Below are 10877 nucleotides of genomic sequence, written 5' to 3'. Positions count from 1 at the left end.
GTTTCCAAAACTTTCTAGGGTTAGATATGTTATTGTTCAGATTTTCACAGAAATATTGGGCCTTGGCCAATTTTGTTTGTTTAGTGCATATATTTCGCCATTGTCTATATACACAGTGATCATTCATAGAGCCAGTATGCTTGAACTTTGACCACAATGAATCCCCGAAATTGGTACATTTGAATGAGGTCAGCTGTGATCCAATTCAAGTGTGCTCCTTTTACTCTCACCTTACGCAGCAGGGGCATGTAAATTCCAAACTGGTAGGAGTTCAGACTGAAAGAATTCAACTGCAAAGTCTAGATCTGGGATTAGGTTTAATCTGTGCCAGGGGAGGTTTTTGAAGGACCTGACAATTTTAACCTTGGGAGAGGATTTAGTAGCCTTTATTTTGCGCACGCAGTACACTAAGCAGTGGTCACTGAAATTGTTAGGGAGAACACCTGCCTCCTGGATTCGGTCGGGAGAAGTGGAGAGAATCCAGTCGAGCAGGGTATGATTATGGCTTTTGATGTTTATGCGAGTTGGGGAGGAGATTAATTTTGTTAGCTGCAAAGATATAAACAGCGAGCGACAACTGTTATTTTTTTGATTCAGCCAATCAATGTTAAAATCTCCAAAAACCAAAATTTCACTTTTTGGGTTTTGAGCTATGGATTCACTAAGGAGCAGTGCTATGCCCAAAAAGGAATGCACAGGGGAGATAGGTGGGGTAGATCCCTGCAACAATGATTGATTTACTGCATGGGATCTCAATTTTACCAGAAAGGAAATCAAAGGTGGCAGGAGAGCTAGATTTTTGTATGGGGTGAACTTTGTGGAATAGTCAACATAAATTACAATGCCGCCTCCTATTTTTGCTCTGTCAATTCTATGGCATGAATACCAATGTATTGCAATGGCAGAGTCAGGTATTTTTGCAGTTAGCCATGATTCAGAGATCACAATGATTTTTGGCTTGTATTATAAACACCAAGCTTGCAGTGCATCGATTTTTGGTAGTAAGCTGCGGATATTACAGTGCACAAAGGAGAGGCCTTTTTTAGCTGGAAGGCTAGGAATGGAATTTGCTGGGGGACCAGGGTTAGACTCTACATCATTTGCAAGGGCAAGTAAAATAAGGAATATGAATTTGGACTATCTTCCAGAGGCTGAGGGCTGTGTCATCTGAAGTGGGTCTGTGAATGTTCATTAAAGACTGTTGCAAATATATTTTAAAATTCAGCTGAGGGAGAGACATATATTAGTGTTAGATTGGCCTGCAAAAAAAGTTAAGGGAGGGGTATCTATGGACATTTGAGCTAGGGGTCATACAGGCAAAAAACACAGGGAAAGTTCACAAATTACAGAGATAAGAGAGGTATCCATTGAGGAAAATAAAACCATTAAACAAGCAAGATATATGGTCCATCAATGTGCTCCAATATGCATTTAAAATAAAGAATAAAAAGAATAGCCAATACATATTAAAACACACACATTTGTAATAACAGGGAAGAAATATAATGAGATAACTATCTTCCAGAGGCTACCTGTAGCAGAGGGCTGTGTCAGCTGAAGTGGGTCTGTCAATGTTCTTTAAAGACTGTTGCAAATATACTTTAAAATTCAGCTGTAGCAGAGGGCTGTGTCAGCTGAAGTGGGTCTGTGAATGTTCTTTAAAGACTGTTGCAAATATACTTTAAAATTCAGCTGTAGCAGAGGGCTGTGACAGCTGAAGTGGGTCTGTGAATATTCTTTAAAGACTGTTGCAAATATACTTTAAAATTCAGCTGTAGCAGAGGGCTGCTGCAACCGGATAGGCTAAATCACATAACAAGCCTCTTAAAGGTATATATACACGTTAAAGTATTAATTTATACATGGGACCAATTTATCAAGCTCCGTGTGAGCCTTCAGGATCGCCAGAAACAGAAGTTAGGAAAAAAGACCGCTGCTCCATAACTTGTCCGCCTGCTCTGAGGCCGCAGACAGAAATTAACCTGATCCTATACGATCGGGTTGATTGAAACCCCTGCTAGCGGCCGATTGGCCACAAATCTGCAGGGGGCAGCATTGCACCAGCAGTTTACAAGAATTGCTGGTGCAATGATAAATGCAGACAGTGTATGCTGTCTGCATTTATCGATGTGCAGCGGACATGATACACTACATCGTATCATGTCCGCTCGCACTATGATAAATCTACCCCATAGACTGAAAAGTGTATACATATAATTCTGCTACATAGTCAACTCATTAATACACATTAATGTTTCAATATATATATATATATATATATATATATATATATATATATATATATATATTTATATACACAAACAGAACACAAGGTGGCACAGTATAAAGGCTATACCCTTTATTAGAGCAACGTTTTGGGGCACCTGCCCCTTTCTCAAGCTAATCACAAATACACACTACACACAATTTATAAGCACAACAATGAAACAGGTGTCCAATTAGCATGCATGGGCGGGATTAAGAAAATGACATCATCACAGATCATTTCATCAAACATTGAAACACTAAACATTAACCCTTGATTCATTATGGGTGTATCAGACTACCTGATTAAAAACAAATGCAGCAAAACATCCACCACAATAAGTTGACATATATATCCAATAGAAGTTAAATATCAACTTGTACATGTGGATACTAACTGAGAACATATACCAATGCAAATTTAAATTAAAGGAAGGAGGTCAAACTCTCTATTAAGCCCCTTGGGGAACATAATGTTGAGAGGCCAAATCCATTTGGCTTCTCTTTCAATGAGGTCCCTATCTCTGTCGCCCCCTCTTGGTTTTTTAAGGGTACTATCAATGATCATATATCTTAACTGGTTTGCCTGATGCTCCATTTCTGCAAAATGTGCTGGTACAGGGAGGTGAGTGACATTTTATCATTACATATAGTTGACTTATGTTGGCAAATGTGATCTCTTATCTTTTGGGTCGTTTTGCCCATGTACAGAAGTCCACACGGACACTTTAACGCATAAACAACATAAGCTGAACTGCAAGTATAAAAACACTTAATGTTATATTGTTTCCCAGTGTGTGGATGGGAAATGACACCACCCTTAATGATGTTACGTTGGGCACACCCCAAGCATGGAAAAGTACCATGCTTAGGGGTTCCAAAAAATGTACTTTGTACATGACATGTTTTAGCAGTGGACATGGCACGGACCAACTTCTTACCTATTGTATTGCCCTTGCAATACGAGGCTCTAGGACACTCCTGAAACTCCTTAATCTCTGGACAGGCTTCCTTTAACAGAAACAAATATCTTTTAATTATATTAAACACTTTTTTTGCTCATGGTATTATATGAACTCACAAAATTTTATCTGGTTGGGTTTATTATCCTACTTCTGACTGGGTTTTTTTTAATGAATCCTCTGCTTTCTCTAGCTCCTGTGTACTATAACCTCTGCTGACAAATTTTTCCATCATGTCCCTGGATCTAACTTCCTTAGTGTTTGGGTCTGACATTATCCTGTCAACTCTAAGCAGCTGTGACTTAGGCATGCTCTGAAAAACTCAGGGCAGGTGAAAACTACTTCTATGTAACATGGTGTTCCTGTCTGTAGATTTAACAAACATATCAGTTATCAACCTGTCATCCTGTTTGAGGACCATAGTGTCTAAAAAATCCACTTTATTTTGATCATACTTACTACTGAATTTCAAAAAAGAAACAGCGTTTTCATTATCTGATTTAAACTCTGCTAGTTTCTCAAACGATGAACAAGTCATCAATGTAGCGGAACCACCCCTCACAGTATTGACTGAAAAGTGGATTTGTGTACACATGCCTCTCTTCAATGGCATCCATTACTAAACAGCCATAGGATGGGGCCACATTAGACCGCATTACTGTGCCTGTTTTTTGCATGAAAAATTGATTTTCGAATACAAAAAAGTTATTAGTCAAAACCAAAAGGAGTAGCTGAACTAGCCATTCAAGCTGTGCCTCATTATACAGATTGCTTTTCAACAAAGCCTCTCTTACACAGTCCACCCCCACATACACATCTGTATCACATAGCTGTCACATGATTTCCTATCTGCATTTTATAGTGTCCATTACCACCACGGCTCTGCCATTATCTGTGGGCTTAATGGTGATGGACATGTCCATTTCAAGTTCTTTTAGTACCTTGTGTTGTTCTTGTGTCAAGTTATGTTAATCTTTACGTTTGTGATTTTCATGTACCAGTTCCTTATATTGGGAATCCACTACTTTGATGTATGTTTCAACCGCTGCATTATCCCCAGAGGGGTTAAAAGAACTTTTAAGGTTGGTCAAACTGTCCTATGTCAAAGCTTGCTGTATTATCCTGTGTGTCTATAATGCTTGAAATTGCATCTCTGTTGTAATTTTTTAAAAAATATGTCAACTAATTGTGTTGGGTGTTTTGCTACATTTGTTTTTAATCAGGTAGTCTGATACACCCATAATGAATCAAGGGTTAATGTTCAGTGTTTCAATGTTTGATGAAATGATCTGTGATGATGTCATTTTTTCTTAATCCCGCCCATGCATGCTAATTGGACACCTGTTTCATTGTTGTGCTTATAAATTGTGTGTAATTTGTATTTGTGATTAGCTTGAGAAAGGGGCAGGTGCCCCGAAATGTTGCTCTAATAAAAGGTATAGCCTTTATACCATGTTCCCCCCTTGTATTCTGTTTCTATGTATCCTGAGGCCTAGAGGGTGGGCTCCTAGGTGCTGCACCAGACTTTCTTTGACAATATACTGAGATATGCTCAGTGGTGACAGTGCGGATCTCACTATCCTCAATATATATATATACACACATACACACTCCAACAGACATTTTAAAAATGCAAAGCAAACAGAGAAGCACAGTATCATGTATCATGAAACATAATTATAAGTCATCATCAGCATAACGAATCTCTAAATTACATATAACTCAAACCATATAGCATCCCCAGTGCATCTTGTATTTATTAGAATTCACAGATATTCACTATTCTTATACCTAATTACTATGTACCAACAATAATGTGATCAAATGCAATATCTTTAACTTATTATTATACAATCATTGCCTCAAGTAGTAAAATTTATATTCCATAGATAAAGCATCCGATGACACTAATCTGTATATAATCTGAACTCTACCAAGCAGGATTCTCAATCTCTATTGAGTATTGTCGATGTGATTAACCATATAACCTCATTACTCATCACATCCACACTCAAACCTTCATTCTAAGTTATATATTTAGATTGTGAAACGTTAGGAGCCTTACTCAACTCCAATTATATCTATTACCAGCTCACACTCATAGTTTCTTACTATGTATCTATCAAGGTATATTTAAATATGCAACCAAACATATTTTCAGACTTACATATTAACTTAGCGGTAGTGTAATAGCAGACCTGATATCCTCATCTACACTGCAATAATACATAACCAATAGCCAACGCTATTTCTCACAAGCTGGTATATCTAGTAATCTGAGTTAGTTAACTATCTCTGAATTAGATCTAATTCTGAATGTGTATCTCGATCCAAATATAAATCTTAAATCTACACTGGCATCAATCTGTTAGACAATCCTTGGATCATAATCCCTACTCTCCATAAACCTATATAGGCATTAATAAAATGTATCTTATGCCCTAAAGCCACCTAGCTACTAAAGAAAGCATTGTAAATCTACATAGGTGTTTAACCCCTTAGGGACTAGAGTCTCTAGTATATGGATTCATTTTGACTCCCTCTGCAGCAGAAGTTTAGCTCTGTTACTCCCACGGTCCAAAGGGGGGACACATGAACAATAACCATGTATCTAAAATGCTTAGCCACAGGTTGTTCAGCATTTCCAGAATCTATAGCCGATCTGATTGCACAATGGTGAATTGCCATTCATGCCCTCTAATCTTCATTGCTTTTTCTAATGTAATACCTTCCCCGCTGCAGTGTAGCATGTATATGATTCATTTAGCTGTACACGTTAATCTATATCTAATGTTATACTTCTGGTTCCTCCACGGATTTGTCCTTGAGACAATCCATTACATGTGGTACATCCACGGCACTTGTAGCAATCCAGTTTCTGACTGCCCAACCAATTTGTTGGAATTTAACTTGGCTTGAAGTCTGGTCTCATCAGAAATTTCCCCTCTTATACAAAATTCTTGGATGCAAATACTCCCCCAGCTGTAGACAATAACCATTGCTAAGTATTGGCCAATTATTCTTTAATATATCAGATTTAGCCAATTTATCTGGAGTTAACAGGTTAATAATTTCTCATCTTGTTGTCCAGTTGGTTTCTTCTCCAGAGCCTCTTCCTTTGTCATCTAATGTAGTTCCTTAGTTATTTTATTTCATTTTGTCTCATCCTTTCATCTATTCTTACATCAATTTAGTATTATTTACATCTGTTCATTTATCTTGGGTATAGTTGAATTATTTCTGATCACTCTTTTTTATTGACACTTAGGTAAAGCCCTTTTCAACTGTCAGTTTCCTTTTCAAATAGCGTTGTTAATATTTTACCAGATTCTTTTTATACCCTGAGGTCCAGGAAGTCAATAAAGTTATTAGAAGACTGTATCTTAAACTTTAAGTTATTCATCATTGTCATGTGTCTTGGTTGTTTCAAAATGAAACTCTACGCAATAAGATCAAAGATAATACCCCTGAGCCCCAAGTTTCAATGCCTGAAAAATTCTCTGTAGATCGTTCTTTGTTTAGACAATTTAGGAATTCTTGTTATTTACTTTTTCAAATGAGACCAAAGACTTACTTTAATGAGAGAATTAAAGTGATGACGGTCATTTCATTTTTGAGAGGTGAGCCCCGCAGTTGGGCAGATATGTTTTTTGAAAACGATGATCCAGTACTTGGATCTTTATCTGATTTTTTTTCTCAAATGAGTACCCTCTATGATGACACACAAAAGCAAATTACTGCAGAAAATTTAATGCGTTCTTTAAAACAAGGTCGCAGACCAGTAGAAGAATACCTCACTGAATTTAAACTTTATTCAAAGGATTCCGAATGGAGTGATGTGGCACGTCGCAATCAGTACCGTATTGGTCTTAGTGACGCACTGAAGGATGAATTAGCTCATGCAGAGACTCCTAGATCTTTACAAGGTTTGATTGAGCTCACCATCAAGATTGATAGGCGCCTTAGGGAAAGGCGAGCTGAAAGACAACAGTCAGATGCTCCACATCGCATTGCTACCTCTCACTCCCCTGCCTCAAACACAAAGGAGTCACCTGTTCTGATGGAGATTGGTTTCATCAAGGGACCTTTGTTGCCTGAAGAAAGGTTACGCAGGAGGAGGATGAATTTATGTATGTATTGCGCTTCTCCAGCCCACTCTGTCAGAGAATGCACAGTTCTGCAACGACAAAAACCTACTAAGTTATCTCCTGTTACAAATTGTTTTTCAAATCATAACATTGATTCAGCTTATTGTTCTTTATCTATTTCTTTGCAGTGGGCTTGCCAGGCAGTATTAACTAACGCCATCATTGACTCCAGAGCTCAGTCCAATTTCATTGATGTTAACTTGATTAAAAATAATAAAATACCACTGCAAAAGAAAAATACTCCAATCTCCATCCGTGTTATTGATGGTTTCGTTGTTACTCTCATTACTCATGAAACTGTTCCATTAATGATTATTACTTCCACAGGTTATTCTGAGTTGATTACTTTCGATGTTATTCCATCTCCTCTTTTTCCGCTAGTACTAGGTTTAGGATGGCTACAGAAACATCAACCCAATATCTTCTGGAAGGAATTACGTGTTGAGTTCATATCCATGTACTGTAAAGAAAATTGTATTCCTTATCAAACCTCTAGTCAAGCTGAAGTAGTACTTAACCTCAACATACCAGATGTTTACAAGGATTATATTGATGTGTTTGATAAGAAAGAAGCTGACACTTTACCACCTCACCGCATCTATGATTGCCCCATAGAATTACTACCTGGGTTCTCAATTCCCTTCGGGCACATATACCCACTCTCACAACCCGAACTTGAACATCTGAAGATTTATTTGGACTAAAACCTAAAGAAAGGTTTTATCAGACCGTCAACTACTCCTGCGGGTGCTGGCATATTTTTTGTCAAAAACAAAGATAATTCTCTTCGACCAATTATAGACTATCGTCAACTTAACAAAAGGACCATTAAGAATAGGTATCCTCTACCATTGATTCCAGAGATGGTTGAGAGGCTTAGCGAAGCGAAGATATATACAAAGCTTGATTTAAGAGGTGCCTATAATCTTGTATGCATTCGTAAGGGTGATGAGTGGTTGACCGCTTTCCGTACACGCTATGGCCTTTTTGAATATCTTGTGATGCCTTTTGGCCTATGTAACGCCCCAGCTACGTTCCAACGTTTCATCAACGACATCTTCAGAGACCTGTTGGACGTGTGCTTGGTGGTATATTTAGATGACATCCTCATATATTCAAGAGATTTACAAGAACATCAGAAGCATGTTCGTTGAGTTTTGGATAAACTTTGCACTCATCATCTCTTCGTAAAACCTGAAAAATGTCTGTTCCATGTTACAGAACTCTCCTTCTTAGGGTATCAAATCACACCAAAAGGACTAAGAATGGAAGATAACAAAGTTGATGCTATCATAAATTGGCCTATTCCCACTTCTAAAAAAGAAGTTCAACGTTTCATTGGGTTTTCTAATTTCTACCGGAAATTTATCAAAGGTTTCTCCCAGATTGTTAAACCCCTCACTATTCTCACCAGTAATCAGTCAAGTTTTGTTTGGAATGAAGAGGCACAAGCAGCTTTTTCGTTACTCAAGAAATCATTTTCCTCAGCTCCCATACTTCATTTTCCTAACCCAGATTTACCTTATATCCTTGAAGTTGATGCTTCCAACTACGCAATTGGCGCCATACTATCCCAACAGGATTCACCCTCTGATCCTATTCATCCAGTGGCATTCTTTTCAAAATTAATGTCAGCTCCCGAGAGGAATTACTCCATAGGAGAGAAAGAACTCTTAGTCATTAGGAAGTCATTAGAACACTGGCATCATCTATTAGAAGGTACTACTATTCCCATAACCATCTATACCGACCACCGTAACCTTGAATACCTACAATCAAGTAAGACTCTTTCTGCAAGACAACTCAGATGGAGTTTGTATTTCACCAGATTCAATTTCCATATAACCTATCGTCCAGGTTCAAAGATTGGCAAAGCTGATGCTCTTTCAAGATCACCAAAACCTCCTACAGATGATATTCCACCACAAACAATTCTTTCTCCAAAACATTTCCTTGGTCTTACTCATCTTTCTAATGATGCTATTCATTCCTCTCAACAACAAGATAATTCTTTACCAAACAAGATTCTACATATGGGCAATGATGGGTTGTACTATTATGAAGACAAGATTTACATTCCACCTAACCTCATGTCTACTTTGACTGAAACTCACCATGATTCTCCTCTAGCAGGACACCCTGGTATGGCAAGAACTATCGAATTGATCAGAAGGAATTATTGGTGGCCTAACATGACCTCTTATGTGAAGGATTTCATTAATTCATGTCAGATTTGTGCCACCCTTAAACCGCAGAAATTCCATCCATATGGCTTTCTAAAACCTTTACCCATACCTTCATGTCCATGGAACACGGTTGGAATGGATTTTATTGTTGATTTGCCACCCTCATCTAATTACAATACAATTTTAGTAGTCGTGGACTTACTCACGAAGATGGCACATTTCATTCCGTACAAAAAACTTCCTACTGCATCACAAACTGCTCATTTATTCATGAAAGGAGTGGTTAGATTACATGGTATACCTAATATCATTGTTACGGATCGGGGTACTCAGTTCACCTCAAAGTTCTGGAAAGAACTTTGTTCCATACTTAAAATTAAACACCGTTGCAGCACTGCCTACCACCCACAGACAAATGGGCAGATGGAGAGGGTAAACCAGTGGTTGGAACAGTATATACGCTGTTACTGTTCTTTCCAAAAGGACCATTGGTCAGATAATTTATATACTGCAGAGTTTGCATATAACAATTTACAGAATGCTTCCACTAAATGTTCCCCGTTCTTCGCTAACTATGGATTCCATCCAGTTTTCCAGTTATATACTCATTCACCAACCTCTTCGCCTCATGTTGATGATACCGTTAATTCACTTGCTGATACCTTCTTACAACTACAGGAAAACATTAAAGCAGCACAGGATAGACAAAAATATTATTATGATAGCAAAAGAAGATGTCCTCCTAAGTACAAAGTAGCTGACAAAGTGTGGTTATCAACCAAGCATTTAAAATTGAAAACAACTTCCAAAAAGTTTTCTCAGTTGTTCTTTGGACCTTTTACAATAACTGCTATCGTAAACGAGAATGCTGTTAAATTGGATCTGCCATCAAGCTATCGTATTCATTCGACATTTCATGTCTTGCTCCTTAAACCATTCTATCCAACGAGACAGCAGACATCTGTTGATATACCCAGCCAAATCTTGAATGATGAAGACATTTATGAAGTCAAGCCTATCTTGGATTCTCATTGGCAAAACGGTTCTTTACAGTATTTGGTGCACTGGAAAGGTTTCTCCTCTGAGGACGATACTTGGGAACCTTATTCTCATCTTAATGCTTCCCGTTTGGTTTCCCGTTTCCACCAATCTCATCCAGATAAGCCTGCTCCATTGGCTGCGGTGCAGCCCCTTTGAAGGGGGGACCTGTCATGTGTCTTGGTTGTGGGATCATGTCTCTTTAAGGGAAGTCAATAAATTCCCAGGATTCCTATGGCTTATTGCCAATAGTTCTAAGTGGTGTAGCAAAAGGGTTC

The sequence above is a fragment of the Bombina bombina genome, chromosome 5 (assembly GCF_027579735.1).
Source record: "Bombina bombina isolate aBomBom1 chromosome 5, aBomBom1.pri, whole genome shotgun sequence".
NCBI lineage: Eukaryota > Metazoa > Chordata > Amphibia > Anura > Bombinatoridae > Bombina > Bombina bombina.
This window is presented reverse-complemented; position numbering follows the sequence as displayed.